The 17,409-nt window shown below is 42.5% G+C and overlaps 1 protein-coding gene across 10 annotated transcripts in view; it reads right to left on the bottom strand.

The window, feature by feature from the left end:
- The window catches only part of RHOH (ras homolog family member H), a 137,814-nt gene extending 129,413 nt beyond the window's left edge, over positions 1-8,401 (bottom strand). For 2 of the 10 annotated variants that reach the window (XR_013417151.1, XM_015138165.3), the window contains exon 1: positions 2,197-2,522. The gene's annotated coding sequence lies outside the window, so the exon portion shown is untranslated. 10 annotated transcript variants of the gene reach the window in all.
- Positions 8,402-17,409: the final 9,008 nt, after the last annotated feature.

Below are 17,409 nucleotides of genomic sequence, written 5' to 3'. Positions count from 1 at the left end.
CTTAAAATAGCAGTTTCCAAGCTTGTTTTCCTTTCTTCATATGTATTCCCACTAGAAAAACATCCAACCCTGTGCCTTGTCCATATTTGGTGCTCAAAAAATGTTAATTCCCAGTCTCCACCTGTCACCCCCCACTTTCCCTGGAAAGGAATGTTGGGATTAGGAGAACGTTGGGATTTGCAGGCTTCTTGCTCTTAAGCCAGGGCTCATAACACCTTCATTTATGTCAATAGCCAAGTCCTTAAGAAGAATCATAAGAGTTGTATCTATTGAGAGATTTTTTTTTAATTAGGCACTAGGCTACATGCTTTACATGTTTTATCTCATTTGATCTCTGCAACAACTCTCTGAGGTAGGTATTTTCAGTTATTATTAGTGTTATTTGAGTTATTTTGTGAATTTTTTTAAAAACTCTGAGCACTGAAGAAGTGAAGTAACTTGTCTGAGGTTCCCACAGCCCAGAAATGATGGAATGGGGATTCAATGCAAAGCGATCCGGTTCAAAAGTTGGGTTCTTATTCACCATGCTGTATGTTTGTTATTAAATGGGTTCAGATATTTTATGGTCCAGAAAAATAGTGTCTGAATTATTACGATCTACTGACTCTCTAAACAACGTCCAGAAAAAGAACAGAAGCATACCCGTGCCATCTCATTTAGACATGCAAAGAAAGTAACACGTATTTCATGGAATTTGGGGACTGGCTTTTGAGGAACAGAGACTTGCTTATCATTCATCAACCAACTCGTCCTCCCAAGAGGAAGACCACTTTAATTCCCGGATAATTGAAAGGCCTCCTTAAAATGTAGAAACCAGAGGTGGAGGTCTTACCTGTACCCCGAGCCACACGAACCTTTCTCTGCGTAAATGATGTCCCAAGGGAAGACAGTAGAGGGCAAATGGAGGCCCACAGTCAGGTGTACGGATGCAGAAAGCAGCCCCAGTGGGAAGAGGCCACACTCGACAAGCTTCCTCTCACGTGGAATTCTGCTAGTGCCGTGAGAGCCGAGGAGGCGCAGCCCAGGGCAGAGGGAGACCAGTGACTATTGAATGGGGTCACTTCTCCCCAGTGCCTGCAAGGTCCTCCCTTTTGTGTCCACACCCTAACCGTCTAATCTGATTTCCTGCAATGTGTAAAACAAACTATCTTCTCTTCTCCAGTGTCTCTTCAACTGGCCTTATCATCTCCACGTCAGCCTCGCCTTTGTGCCTTTGCCCACAAGGTCCTCCTAGTCTGAAATCACCTTCCCCTTCTTCTTCTACCAACACTTCGCATCCTTCCAAAGCCCAGATCTTCCCGACGACTCCAGTTTGCCCCCAGACCACCTCCACAGAATTCACAGAACTCTTCAAGCCTGTGCTCCCCACTCATCACTGAATTCTCATCTTGCACTGCTTCCTAAATTTTACTTCTTATCACGACTACTAGATTATACGGCCCTTCGAAGTAGAGATTTTTAAAATATTTTTCTTATATCCTCCACAGCACCAGCTTAGAACCAGTAAGGGATCACCAACTACTTGTTGCCTGCTTGAATACTTCAATGGCAACTTTCATTTAGTAAAGCACCTAAAACCGGTGATTTCCCAAACTTTGTTTAGTTACAACTCAGGCTACTGACTGGTACCTCATAGCATATCTCCAAATCAAACCACCTCAGAAGAAAAATTAAATTTAATTAAAAACTACATGTTATACATCACAGAGCACTTTTGGGAAATGGACATTAGCATTGGCAAGAGGTGAAAAACACAAGCTAGAAGTTCCAGATTGAAATCTACATCATTTAGAATTTCGGTTCTGTTTCATTTCTGAACTAGACAACTTTAAAGTTCAGATTTGCACAACTTAGTCTTTAGATTTACTTCATCAAACCTTGGGTAGTATTTAAACTACCCATACAGTTGAGCCCAGCCACAGTCAGTTACAAGCATATGCATTCTCTAGAATATCTGGAAAATCAAAAAGCCAACGACTGTAACTTTTAATGTTTCAAAAATCTTGTTAGGACTGTGGTGAGGGGCACTGAATATCAAAGCAACACCCCCCGTCCGTCCCACTATGAATTGGTTCTACACCTTACAGCAGGTAGATCAGAGTCGTTACAACGTTTGGCCTAGAGTAAAAGCTAAACAAAATTAGAAAAATTTCTTTTGACACCAAAGAAATACTTTCAAAGAAGCAAAATCCTTACCTGTTGCAGAACGCCGAAGGAATTTCTTGACAATAAAATGACTGACTCCGGAAATCAAATTTGTTCAGCAAAAGGATGTGAAAACAAAAGCGGCCCAAGCCTTTTCACTGTGGTTGATTTCCGCCTAGGATTAACCTCTCCCTCGCTCCCGAGAACATTAACTGGTTCACACTAGAAGAACTGAAAATACAAGAGTTGGGCTGGCAGGGGGTCCACCCCAAGATGGCTGGGTTTAGTGTGCGTGAGGCAGCAGGAGCAATCCGAATGTGACAACAGAGATTAGCAAGTTCCTGTGCCTAAGTCAGTTTCCTGTAGCCGGCTTCTCCGCAGAGGGGGTTTCATTTGTGTGGGTTTAGGGGGGTGTGTGTGCACGTGCGTTTCTCTCCATTAGAATATGAAACTTCCCCAGATCAGAGGCAGAATAAGGCCTTTGCTGCACCGCTGGGTTTGCGTTGAATTTATCTCCCACCCCACTCCGAGACTGTATTTCTCTCCCGCTTCGCCCCATTTTCCTCCAGCAAAGCCCTACGTAAAACTGAAGAATGGAAGACCGAAGAGTCCAAATGATTCCTCATGGAAGTAAAATTACCAAAAAAAAAGTCCATGCCACTGATCCGTCTTGGTTAATCTGAGCTTAGGAAACAGCACCTTAGAACTTCCCTCACATCAGCTCGGGGAAAACAGGAGGTGGGTTGTCTGCCTTGCTTTGCTGCATTAAAAACTATCAAATAATATTTTGCAAAGAACAGGCTTAGTAAGAGTTCAAGCAGCCCCCGCCGTGCGTTCACCCCTGTGTGGATGGGCACCTGGGCTGGGAGGTACCTGGCGATGAGTTGCTTTTTCAGACTCCTCAGAGTTTCATTATTTGCCTAAAAACACAAGTTTACTTGTTTTGTCCTAATGGGCAATCCAGGTGTAGAGACCATCTGCAACTACTTAGGTTATGGCTAAACGCCTAACCCAACAAATGGAACTTTCGTGATGTGGTCACACCCCCCTGTGCCCCGAATCCCTGAGTAACTGTTGATGCTACCGCTCACAGTGATAGCTTGGTCAAAACACCTGCCGGCCATAAGGATAAAATCAACTCCATGTCTTTTATTTTATTTTATCAGTGCATCGGCCCCACACTCAAAGATTTGAGTTTAATTGGGCTGGGTGGGGACCGGACGTCAATATTATTTTAAACCCCTCTGATTATTCTAAAGTGCTGCTGCCACTCTAATGGATGAGAAGGAGGAAAGAACATTCCAAGCAGAGGCGAACAGTACATGCAAAGGCCCTGAGGTAGGAAAGAAGTTGGCATGTTCAAAGAAGTGAAAGCAGATGACTGTGCTTGCAGCACAGTTGTAGAGGGAATCAATGGTACGAGGAGAGCATTCTTATCAATAGACACACAATTACCAAGTTCACAAGACTTTCATATGAACCCAAGTGTCAATTTGTTGATGCATAGTAAGAACTCAATCTGCCAGCTGAGATCCTTGAGCCTTCCGAAGAGCACATTACCTTCTAGAAAATCCTCTGTGGGAGGCCAGGTGTGGTGGTGGTGGCTCACACCTATAATGCCAGCACTTTGGGAGGCCAAGGGGGGAGCACTGCTTTAACCTAGGAGTTCGAGACCAGCCTGGGCAACATAGTGAGATCCCATCTCTACAAAAATGTAAACATTAGCTGAGCAACCACACCCGTAGTCCCAGCTACTCAGGAGTCCAAGGCAGGATTGCTTGAACCCATGAGGTTGAGGTTGCGGTGAGCTGCGATCCACCACCACACTCCAGCCTGGGGACACAGCAAGACTCTGTCTCAAAAAGAGAGAGAGAGAGAGAACGAGACAGAAGAAGGGAAGGGAAGGGAGGGAAGGGAAGAAAGAAAGGAAAGAAAGGGAAAATCCTCTGTGGAAAGCCAGATCACCATGGTGATGTTATCCGCTGAGCAGAACATAAGCTTGTGGACACTTTATTTACTTCTGGTTTTGTTCATCAAAGGATTTAGAGCATCTTGCAAAAATACTTACACCTTAGCAAAATGAAACAATTAAAAACAAGAAATATGAAAACGAGGCCAAGAGAAGTGAAGACAAAAGTGACACTAAAACCGGGGTAAGGTTAATTACAGAGAATGTATGCCATGTGGCTCTACGCTCTTCAGCAACGGGTATGAAGCAGGAACTACCACCACCCAGAAAACTCTTTGCCCACGGAAGAAACATAAACAAAGAGCTCAGAACCATGAGGCCTCCCTGGCTCCCCAGTGCTGAGATTAAAGAGGAACTCTGCCCCCTGGATTCCCAGAGAGAGACAACATGGCTGAAGTGAAACACCATGTTTAGACTCCACGCAGCCAGCCACAAGTCTGTGAGGTGGTTCCTTACACTTTTCCTCCATGTATGCTGATTGCATCTCACCAAAGAGTTCACTAAAAGCAACTCCAGGGCGTGCGGCGGGGAGAATGCAGCAGGAGATTAACAGAGTGTGCCATGCCACAACACTGCTTTGATGTTCCAGTTTTATCCAGAGATGAAAAATGACTTCATGGGCCGGGCACAGTGGCTCATGCCTATAATCTCCACACTTTGGGAGGCCGAGGCAGGCGAATTGTTTGAGCCAGGAGTCCAAGACCAGCCTGAGCAATATAGCGAGACCCAGTCTCTAAAATAATAATAATAATAATAGGCAGAGTGCGGTGGCTCACGCCTATAATCCCAAAACTTTGGGAGGCCGAGGAGGGCAGATCGCTTGAGGTCAGGATTTCGAGACCAGCCTGGTCAACATGGTGAAACCCCACCTCTCCTAAAAATACAAAAATTAGCCGGGCATGGTGGTGCATTCCTGTAATCCCAGCTACTCAAGAGGCTGAGGCAGGAAAATTGCTTGAACCCGGTAGGCAGAGGTTGCAGTGAGCTGAGATCACACCACTGCACTCCAGCCTGGGCAACAGAGTGAGACTTCAGCCTAAATAATAATACTACTACTAATAATAAAGAAAAATGATTTCAGATATGCTTCAGAAAATTCAGGATAAAAAGTTTGTCTCATTCAAGTTTCTAAAAGATTTAAAGAGGCAAAGAGTTCAAAACTGGTTGCCCCTCCAACAAGAGATCCAGTGTCCTTTAAGGGGGACACTGTCTCCCCTTCAGAAAGCAGAGGAGTCACACAAGGACAGCTTCCTGTACGGACAGACCCCCTCCATCTCCTAAGTAGAAAGGGAGGTGAGGCTCTGCCCTTTGGGAAACAAAGCTAGAAACGCCACCAGCATGATTTATCACGAGCTCCAGGCCTCAGGCCTTGTACCATTTTCTGCACGAAAGTGGAGACGTACTCCAGAGTCGGGATGGACTGGGTGTCCTCAGGCACAAGCACTCCCATCCCATCCTGGAAGGGACTAGGAAGGGCACTGTCGTGCCTGGCTGCGAGACCCCTGTCCCTTTCACCCCATGGCTGACCATCCTTCTGCATCCGAAGAACTGGCTTTCTGTGCCTGGAATTGCCAGTTTTAGATGATCTAGTACAGTCCAGCACTGGGCTTCCTCCTACTCCTGACTTACACACCTCTAATCTTCACACAGTTTAATCTCAGAGAGGATTTTCTTAGACAGAGGGGACAGGGGGTCGCCATCTAATTTTCTTCCTTTCTTGAAAACGTCTTTTTGGTGTCTCTCTCTCTCCCCACTCCCCTCCTCCCCCACCCCGCCCCTCCTCTCCTCTCCTCTCTCTCTCTCTCTCTCATTCTCATTCTTTTAACAGACTTTTAACCGACAGGGGTAGTGGTGAGAGGAGGAAGCAAATGCTGAAAATACATGCACACATTCACAGACACACACGCACCCGAGCCCCACAGCGTGTCCCTTCTGATGCTGTGTGGTCCGTCCTTGGGAGGGGTAGGGGGAAATCCTGGGGACTTCAGAGTGGCAGGAGGAAGGAAACCATGGGTCCGCAGTCCCTAACTGGGACTCAGAGGCCCCCTCTGAGCCATCTTCCAGGAAGCCATCTGCAGCCACCACCCACCTCCCCTGCAAGCCCAGTGAGGTGCCCTCCCAGGGGCTCCACAGCACGTTGTGTTAACACGGCTGGAGCACTCACCAAACGGCCCTGTGGTGTTCACTTCAGACGTCCCAGGGCTCGGGGTCCAGCCTTGCTCACTCAGAAATCCCAGGCACCGAACAGTCATTCAACAACCGCTTTCTGACCAGTAGATTGATTCTCCCATCTCACAGCCTCACAGCTGCCCTTTACAGTAAACACTTTAAACCCTATTTTAACAGCCAAGGAAACAGAGACTTCAACTGGTTAAATGATTTGCATAAGACCCTATGGCCTACGAAAACCAGAACCAAGATTCACCCCATTCATCTGTCCTGGCCGGTCACTCCCGCTGCCGCCCCACAGAGAGAACTGAACCAGCGCGGGCAAGGAGGAGCAGCCAGAGCCCCGAGGCCCAAGGCCCATTTTCTTGGCCCTAAACATGCCCCCTCCAGGATTCTCTGTGCAAACGGTCCCAGTCAGGTCAAGGTGAAAAAGCAAAGACTTACTTTCTCAAAACCACCTGCATCAGAAATGTTCTCTGACATGGCAAAAGAACAGCTTACTTTTACTTTAATAGTCTCCTGTGAACAAAGACCTCTTTTACTGAGGTTTTTAAAATAATATGACAACTACCTGTGTACCCTGAACTCATGCATAAGCACTATGTTTGCTCATTGCAAAGCTGTTATGCCACTTACACCAGCGAAAACTCTTAATGACAATTGTAATTGTATGAATAGTAAATCTTAGAAACCTTGAGACATGATTCATCTACTAAATAATTTCAACGCTGGGTTAGTGAGATGCCTTTGCCTCCCCCTTGCTATTAGCATATTAACTGAAATGATTTAGATTCAGTGGGTAGCTTTTAATGTTTACACAGACCCTCATTTATGCCACCTAATAAAATATTTCAGTGAGTTGTGAAGATAGGTAATATGTACTAAAACCTTGTCTGAAGGCTCTGAATTTCAAACCCAGGCCATTAGTCATATTGCAATTATTCTCACCCAGTTCCCCACTGGATGATGAACAACTGTATTAAAACAAAATATCCTTTCTTTCTGATTGAGAGATTTCATGATGAGAACTATAAAATGTTAAGAGAATGATCTTAATTCTGATGTAACTTTTAGTGTAAAAATACATTGATATAAAATACTTTCTAAATTCAGAATATTGAAATAGCTTCAAAATGCCACAGGCTAGAAATCTCATGGGTGATTTCCTCTTTATGCATTTTAATTCATTGTAAAAAAAAAACAAACAACAAAAAAAAAAACCACCCTGCCTAACCAGATAATAGCATTTGAAACATCTTCTAGCTTCCCTCTTATTGCCATAACCATAAAAACACCATTTCCCCTGCTGTTATTCTCATCATTTATTTTCTCTTTAAATATGTTAATGTATCATAACATATTGCTTTTTGTTTCAGTGAATATTTTGTTCTCAGGATTCTCAACTGCCATGTTTATTCTGGTTTGTTTGCCCTGGATAACTGTGTTGATCTAGCAAACATTCACATCCTGGTTCTTTTTATTGCAGAGCCATAATTCATAAGAAGACAGGGTCTTGTTGTGGAAGATGATAGCATCCGAAGTGATAATTCAAGCTGTGGCTCTAAAGTTATGATACACCTTTTTTTAAAAAAGCCTGTCAGAGCAGAGCAAATGTAGTCAAATGACCGTTTCCCTTCAAAGCAGTCCCTCGATAGTTGATGCACTTTTGCAACATCGCAGACATTAGTCAAAGTGCATTTAGACCCTTTTTACAATATCCTTGAGAGACAGCTTAATAAACTACAAAACAAAACCAGTATCTCTGCATTCTGTTCACAACTTGTTTTTGACTCAAAATAGTACCTGGCTTTTTAACCCACCTTATTCACTGGATGTAGCTCCGAATGGCTGTCTCCTAAAATCAAATCCACTCTAAAAGGAAAAAGATTTTGCCATCATTGACAAAGTTTTTAAAGATTGTGCTGCAGGCCCTGGGAGTGAGTCCAGAGGAGGAGTTTAAAATGTAGTGTTAGTAAGAGCAGTATCTTTGGGTCAAGTGCCCGCGCTCCTAGGGAATGACTGCAAAGCACAGGACACGCACAGTGATGTAGAAATTCATCAGCGGGAGGAGTGAAGAAGAAGGTCATCACTGCTTCTTCTCAAACTTGTGTCTTACTCATTGCATTGATAGGGATCTTCAGTTTGAGCACAAACATCACAGGGTAACTGCAACCCAGCACATCTGCTCACAGCGGGTGCTGCAAACATTTCAGTTGTGAGGCAGGGCAGACCGAGTGTTAACTTGCCATCTTTTCAAAATAACAGATCTCCTCGCTGTTCTGTAGGGAACAGGTTGAAGCTTACACTAAAAGGCAATCTGAAATTTTGGAGAAATACAAATTTGGATTCAGACAAAACAAGATGCAAATCCTGGCTCCACTTATTACTAAAGATGAGACCCTGATCTGCCCATCTGCAAAACAGGTATAATATCTAACTTGGAAGAGGTTTATTAAAAAAAAAAAGAAAAGAAAAGAAAAAAAAAGCTGACTAGTGCTTGGAATACAGTAAATACTCAATACGTAGTGGCTGTTATTAGCCACTCCTGTTTTGGATGTTTGCTTTCTGGAGTTTTTCCCCCTCCATCCCTACCCCCTCTTTAAATAACAACTGTTGAACTGCAAAATTTAAGAAGCTTTGGCAGGGCCCAAATTCATGTGGAATAAAGTCATAGAAGCTCACACATCAGAGGATTCTAATGTCATGTGTTTATTGTCGTGATGAGTTAAAAGGATACAGAACATTTAAAACCAAATTGTTAATGATACTTTATTCCTTATGCATAATCTGAGCAATGCAGAATCTTCAGAAGTGCCTCCTGAAGCCATCTGGTTGCCCCACTACAAATGCCCTAAGCTAAATTAGAATTTTTCCTTTCATTCAACAAACATTTACTGAACACTTGCTGTAATCCTGATTGAGCACTGGGCTAGGTGCTAGGGAGATAGCAGTGAACAACAAGAACAAAAACAGCCTGCTCGACGGAGTTTATATCTACATACTAGGAACACAAGCAATGAACGTGAAACTCTAGTAGTAGAATATGTTACAGGGAGCTAATTACTAAGAAGAAAAACAAAGTAAGGAAGGGGGATTGAAAACTTGGAGGGTGCATACTTAAAAAGGATGGTCAGGAACGTCCTTGACAGAAAGATGAAAAATTTAGTCTTTTAAAAAATATCCAAAAGCCATTTTAATGTTCAATGGCCTATTTTGTGTGTGTGTGTGTGTGTGTGTGTGTGTGTGTGTGTGTGTGTGTGTTTGAGACAGACTCTCCCCATTGCCCAGGCTGGAGTACAGTGGCACAATCTCAGCTCACTACAACCTCCACCTCCCGGGTTCAAGCGATTCTCCTGCCTCAGCCTCCTAAGTAGCTGGGATTACAGGGGCCCACCACCACACCCAGCTAATTTTTATATTTTTAGTAGAGATGGGGTTTCACCATGTTGGCCAAACTGGTCTTAAACAAACTCCTGACCTTAGGTGATCTGCCCCCCTCGGCCTTCCAAAGTGCTGGGATTACAGGCATGAGCCACCGTGCCTGGCCTATATATGTTGTTTTGAGATGGAGTTTTTGCTCTGTTGCCCAGGCTGGAGTGCAGTGGTGCCATCTCAGCTCACTGCAAACCCCACCTCCCGGATTCAAGTGATTCTCCTGCCTCAGCCTCCTGAGTAGCTGGGATTACAGGAGCCCACAACCATGCCAGACTAATTTTTACAATTTTTAATAGTGACAGGGTTTCACCCTGTTGGCCAGGCTAGTCTGGAACTCCTGACCTCAGGTGATCCACCCCCCTTGCCCTCCCAAAGTGCTGGGATTACAGGTGTGAGCCAGCACTCCCCACCATAATGTTCAATGGTCTTTAACACTGGCATAAATCCATAGGTTTAATGATCATCGGGTATCACCAAGCCCCGGCTCCTCCTTGCTGAAGCACAGTCCGCTTCCTGTTCTATCCATACCTGCCAGCGGGAGAAGCTGACCACGCAGCTTTACCCCGGGGCAAGTTGGTGCTCATCTCTCAGCCCCATTCCTCCACTTAACTGCTCAGTCCTCCACCTTTCTGAGTCCTTTCTGAGTCTCTTCTCTGAATCCTTGAAAGTCTTTTCCGTTACAGACTGCCATGGAGAGAGAACTATAACCATAGCCAAGTACCTAGTGGAAAATTCCAGAGTTGTAGGGTTGTAGGAGCTTTTTCAAAACGTAGCACCACCATGCTGCTTTCTTCTTCAGCTTGTTATTCTCTGCTCCCTTGATGGGTTGGGTTTTTTTGTTTTTTTGTTTTTTTTGTTTTTTTTTTTTTTTTTGAGACAGTCTCGCTCTGGCGCCAGGCTGGAGTGCAGTGGCGTGATCTTGGCTCACTGCAACCTTCGCCTCCTGGGTTCAAGCGATTCTCTTGCCTCAGTCTCCTGAGTAGCTGGAATTACAGGCACACACCACCATGCCCAGCTAATTTTTTGTATTTTTAGTAGAGACGGGGTTTTGCCATATTGGCCAGGCTGGTCTCAAACTCCTGACCTCAGGTGATCCACCCGCTTCAGCCTCCAAAAGTGCTGGGATTACAGGCGTGAGCCACTGCACCCGGCCTCCCTTGATCTTTGTAATCAGAGCATACTGATAATTTCATAATAATGGTCACACTGGCTTACCATTTATTAGGCACTACATTAGATTAGTCAGTTAAGCACTTTTTTTTTTTTTTCTGAGACAGAGTCTCACTCTGTCACCCAGGCAGATCTCAGCTCACTGCAACCTGCGCCTCCCAGGCTCTGGTGATCCCCCCAACCTCAGCCTCCTGAGTAGCTGGGACCACAGGCACACAGCACCCCGCCCAGCTAATTTTTGTACTTTTTGTAGAGTCCGGTTTCGCTATGTTGCCCAGACTGGTTGGAAACTCATGGGCTCAAGGGATCCGCCTGCCTCAGCCTCCCAAAGTGCTGGCGTTGCAGGCGTGAGCCACTGCATCGGGCCCAGTTAAGCACTTTATATGCATTTTCCCAATCATCCCAACAACTATGAGGTAGGTACCATTGTTATCTCCATATGCAAAGGAGGCAACTGAGGCACAGAAAGATTAAGTATCTTGCTCGGGGCCACAGGGGCAATAAACAGCACAGCCTGATTCCATACTTGACCTTTGCACACCTTTATGATGGTAGCCAGTTGACTTTTGCCAATATCTTTGGTATCCTTGACTTCAGGCTGCAGCTACATTATTTAAATATTACTTGTTAGGTCTCTCCGCTAGGTGAGTACCCGAGCCTCTCAAGTTAGTTTGCCTGATCCTGAATTCCAAATGACTCATTGACAAAGATCAATTTTAAATTTCAAAGGCTACTCTTATTCTCATCCAAAAAAGAATAAACATTTTCTTTTGTTGTTGTTTTGTGTTTCCTCCCCACTCCAGAAGAAACCTTTTCCCTTGCCCTCTCTCTGTTCCTTGCACTTTTAAAGAATAGTTCTTTGTCTCTTTTTGTCTTCTTATTCCTAAGATGCCTGTATTTTCCTGGGTTAGCACAAGTTTTAGACATTCATTTTTAAATGCCATTTTAATTAGCTATCACCATCATACAACTAAACAAAAGGAATTCCACCCACCACCGCACAGTTTCTGCTGATAATGTGAATGACATGTGTGAGAATGGCTTTCATCTGCCCTCCTGAGTTGTGGAAGATGTTACAGACATATGCTGATTTGTAGATGAAGTGTGTGATTGTCTTCTGAAAGTCACTCAAAACTAGAATTGATATGACTTGTCAATTCATAATCTGAACAGGTTAGTTCTCTTAAGGGAGTAAAATGCATCTTTTTTTTTTTTTTTTTTTTTGAGACGGAGTCTGGCTCTGTCGTCCAGGCTGGAGTGCAGTGGCCGGATCTCAGCTCACTGCAAGCTCCGCCTCCTGGGTTTACGCCATTCTCCTGCCTCAGCCTCCCGAGTAGCTGGGACTACAGGCGCCCGCCACCTCGCCCGGCTAGTTTTTGTATTTTTTAGTAGAGATGGGGTTTCATCGTGTTAGCCAGGATGGTCTCGATCTCCTGACCTCGTGATTCGCCCGTCTCGGCCTCCCAAAGTGCTGGGATTACAGGCTTGAGCCACCGCACCGGGCCGTAAAATGCATCTTAGCCTGGGCACAGTGGCTCACACTTGTAATCCTAGTGCTTTGGGAGGCGAAGATGGGAAGATCACTTGAGACCAGGAGTTTGAGACCAGCCTGGGCAACATAGCAAGACCCCATCTCTACAAAAAATAGAAAAAAATTAAAAATAAATAAATAACTGCATCTTATAGTGACATATAACCAACACAAGGAAGTCAGGGTATGTCCTGAGTTAGAAAGTAAATGACCAGTGTCATTTTAACTCCATGTAGCCTTTTAAATTTTTTTTTGCACAGATGTCCAGAATGTGTACAGATTTTTGGCTTTGGATGAATGTAGATTTTGTTTGTTTGTTTTTAAAGATTCCATTTATGGTATTAAAAATGGTTGAGAAAATCAGCTCACCAGAACATAGAACACTCCTTAAGTTTTCCTTACTTCAAGAGAAATTTTATATTTGACCTGTTGGCAAATCAGGAATAATTTGGCTAAAGCTTTGGGAAGCCAGATTCAGATTAGCATATCCCTTCTTCCTCGCCAATTAATTTCTTGTCTTGGAAGTATTCCCTGCTCAAGATAAATGATAAATGTTGAGTCAGTTAAGTAAAATTGTCAATTTCATTCACTTTATTACTGATGTAATTATCATGAAAAGAACCAGCTTTAAAATATCTGTGTGAAAATACGTACTTATTTATAAATTGCAATTAGGCCCATAGATAAAAAAACAACAACAATGACAACAACAAAATATGTTATCCAGATGAGACTTGACACCAGTTGGCATGGCTTATCAGGAAATATAGTCATGGGCTCAATGAAAGAGAGACAAGTATGGGCACCAGAGTCAACCATGTTCTTCTGGAAGGCAATATTTCCTTTCTTTGCTCCTGGTGGCTCAGTCCTAGGAAGCAGACAATATCAGCTCACTGCAAATCAAAAAATCTTTAATGACATGGGAACATGCTCACAATATAGTATTAAGTGAAAAAAGCAGGTTACAAAACTAATTTGGATTCAACTTGTTGTATACACACATGCAAATGTTTATAGAGGCAATCGCTAGGTCAGGGGTCCCTAATCCTGGGGCCGCAGACCGGTACCCATCCGTGGCCTGTTAAGAACTGGGCCACACAGCAGGAGGTGAGCAGCGGCCGATTGAGCATTTCAGGCATGAGCCATGCCGCCTAGCTACGTATTTCCCAAATTTTCTGTAATGAGCATCTATCATTTATATGAACCAGATGAAAAGTTGCTGCTCTTTTTTTATTTTTCTTAACTTCATTGAGCAAGTCAACCTAAGTTTTCTTTATAAACCCTTGTCATTGCTTTGGTCACAGTATGTTTTACATAATAATCAGTGATTTTTATAGCAGCTGATTCTCAGTGGAGAATCACTGAACCACAGCTGAGCATAGCAAAGTCATCTTCCTCATTACTCAGCTTACACAGGGTCATATTTAGAGGATTCCAACCCAATTCAAACTTCCAAAAACAAGGCATTCTGGAGGCTTTTGCGTCAAACCTCTTAGAAGCGCTGTCTTAACTTTCCCTTAGAATGGAAATGATATCTGGGAAACATATCCTGGGCTATTTTAGTAGCTTTCTCTTCTCATGGGAAGATAAAGGAGTACTCAGAAATTAAAAAAGTGAGGTTTCCGGGAAATTAATTCAGTGTCTGTGCTCAAAAAGAAAGAGGTAGTGGGAAATGCTTGAGGCTCATTAGAGGAAAACATGTTTGTGACAAGTGCAGTCAAGGATTGCAAGATCTGGTTTCAAACTAAGCCTGCTGCTTTCTCCTTATTATTATTATTACCTAAATTATTGTAGCTGTGCATTTTTTAATCATTTAAAAGAAAAGGAAATATTTTTGTAATTTCTCCTAAATGAGTACCTTCCTGCTTAAATGACATTTTAAATTATACATAAAATTTCAAGATTAGTCATAAACAAATGTTTTTGCTTTTTTTAAACCACATAAACCTTTTAAAAAGCAAAATTTCTATTAAAATGTTTTTTCCAAATAATAAATTTAAGTTCTCAAATGTTTACCAAAAACAAGTTTTACAATTTTGAGCAAACTTACCACTATGGTATTTATTATTCAAAATAGAAAATAAAATTGTTTTTGTTCTCTAATTCCTGTCTTTTAAATTAATCCTCTAAATATAAAATAATGAGATTTCTAAAAATATTTTGAAAGGATATTCACATTACTAAGTTTTCTTTTAACTTTAAATTTTTGTCTTTCAAATTCAGTTTACAATATCCTTTTATATTATCATTTATCACAAGAAAACCATAAAACAGCAAAAACAACTATTACTATTATTACCAACATCTTCACTTTATAAATAAGAAAACTGAAGCTCAGAAAGGTTAATCAACTTACATAAGGCTACACAGCCAATGAGTAAGGGGACTCCCTGGATCAATTTACTTCTACAGCATTTCCCCTTCCAGAAGACAAATTACTTTTCAAATTAACTCATTATAGTACAACAAGAGGTACACATCAAATGGAAGACAGACATGCAAAAAATAGAGAAAAACTTATTTTTAAAGGGACATAGATGTTATTATAAAGAGTAAGCTACAAAATTAAACTATCTATACAGTAAAATCCCAAGTTATTTTTTATTTTATTTGTTTATTTATTTGAGACAGAGTCTTGGTCTGTGGCCCAGGCTGGAGTGCAGTGGCACAATCTCAGCTCACTGCAACCTCTGCCTCCCAGGTTCAAGTGACTTTTATGCCTCAGCCTCCCGAGTAGCTGGGATTACAAGCCTGCACCACCACGTCCAGAAAATTTTTGTGTTTTTGGTAGAGATGGGGTTTCTCCATGTTGGCCAGGCTGGTCTCAAACTCCTGATCTCAGATGATCCACCCGCCTTGGCCTCCCAAAGTGCTGGGATTACAGGCATCAGCCACCATGCCCAGCCCAAATCCCAATCTAATATGAAAAAAATTTTTTCATACATCTGAAAGGCAACAAATAATTAGACCCAATAGTAATAGTGACTGTTTCTGAATGGTAAAATTGGAGATAATTTTTTCACTTTTTTCTTTAATTTTTTGTACTCTGCAGATTTTTAGTGATCAGTAAGGATTAACTCTATAATCAGAAAAATAAACATTACAATCTATTTTTAATGAAGAGCTATACTCATATAGTTTATTCTCTTCAGTGATTCTCTAATGTATTTGGTTTCACTTCAGCTTTTTGATTTGCTGGGAATTTTTTATTTAAAAAAAAGGCAGATGAAGTTTCATTGTAAAGAAAAAAAAATAATGTGAAGTCCAGTGCTGCATTTTGAGGGCCTGTTTCTCCATTCTAGCCCATGCAGCAGTACAGGGCAGATTCTGAGAACTTAATCTGTAAACCATTTTTGTGGTTTTCTTTGCCACAGTAAGTCCCACGTTTAACATAGGTGACTACCTGCCCGATAGTCAGGTCTTCTTCCTTGCTAAAAGAACCTCTATTTTGAGATGGACAAAATGTTCTGTTCCAGGGGATGAATCATAATGTCTAAGACTGAAAAAGAATCTTCTGATTCCTGCTTCTCAGCTTCCCCTGCAGCTATAAGTGGCTGTGTGACCCAGTCCTCATCAACGAATGTTCGGGAAAGTCTTGCTTGCTCCTGGGAAGGTGCTGCTCACCAGTTAGATTAAGTAGACACGGGCAGGCGCACCCGTCTTTCTTACGTACTTTGGGTGTAGTCGTGGGAGAATTAGATTTCTTGAGGGCTGCAGCAGCCCTGAGGACAAGCAAAGAAACCCAAAAGACTGCAGAGACACAGCAGAAGCCTGGCATTGTTGACTCACTTACCACCTCTTACTTTTTCTTATGTGAGATAAATGTCTTATCTAAGCCACAGTTTTCGTTACTCTAAGACTTGAAATCAAATGTCTTCTAATGATATAGTAACAAATAAGAAAAAGCTTATGACGTTGAAGCTATCAACCTCTTACAAAATGTAAAAAGTAATTTAGCCAATACCCAACCTAAATGGCCAAAACTGTAGAATACTGTATAGAAATGGTTGGTAGATTATTTTACTGGGATGTTATACGTGGTCATTTGAAAATAGTATTTGGGAAGATCAAGTGGCCACATAAGGAGATGCTCATGATACGAGCTTATGTGCAAAAAGAGAAACAGGACTTGGGATTGTATCTGTGCATTATGAATACAACAGTGTTTCCAAAGACTGTGAGGAAACAAAGCCAACCCACTAACAGGAATTGTCTTAGGGTAACATGGTTGGTTTTATACATTCCTCTATTTTCTAAATGTTGGGACTTACACAATTTTTATGTTAAAAAATATAAAATGGGGCCAGGCGTGGTGGCTCATGCCTGTAACCCCAGCATGTTGGGAGGCTGAGGCGGGCAGATCACCTGAGGTCAGAAGTTCAAGACCAGCCTGGCCAACATGGTGAAACCCCATCTCTACTAAAAATGCAAAAATTAGCTGTGCGTGCAGGTGCCTGTAATCTCAGTTACTTTGGAGGCTGAGACAGGAGAATCGCTTGAACCTGGGATTTTATTGAGCCGAGATCCGGCCACTGCACTCCAGCCTGGGACAGAGCAAGACTCTGTCTCTCTATACATATATATATATAATGGACCAGCCTAGGCAACATGGTGAAACTCCGTCTCTACAAAAAAAAAAAAAAATATATATATATATATTTTTTTTGTGTATATATATATATACACAAATTTATATATATATATAAATATATATATATATATATACATACACAAAATTTAGCCAGGCATGGTGGCGTGCACCTGCAGTCTCAGCTTCTTGGGGCCCTGAAGTGGGAGGATCGCTTGAGCCTGGGAGGTGGAGGCTGCGGTAAGCTGTGTTCCCGCCACTGCACTCCAGCCTGGGTGACAAAGTGAGACCCTGTCTCAAAATAAATAAATAAAATGAACTCAGACAAGCAATTAGTTTAAATCCCTGGAAGGATTTATACCAAATAGAAGGATCTGTTCGGCTCCCTACTGCCTACAGGAC

The sequence above is a fragment of the Macaca mulatta genome, chromosome 5, assembly GCF_049350105.2.
Source record: "Macaca mulatta isolate MMU2019108-1 chromosome 5, T2T-MMU8v2.0, whole genome shotgun sequence".
Lineage (NCBI taxonomy): Eukaryota > Metazoa > Chordata > Mammalia > Primates > Cercopithecidae > Macaca > Macaca mulatta.
The sequence above is the reverse complement of the archived record's forward strand: the minus strand, read 5'-3'. Positions and strand labels throughout refer to the sequence as shown.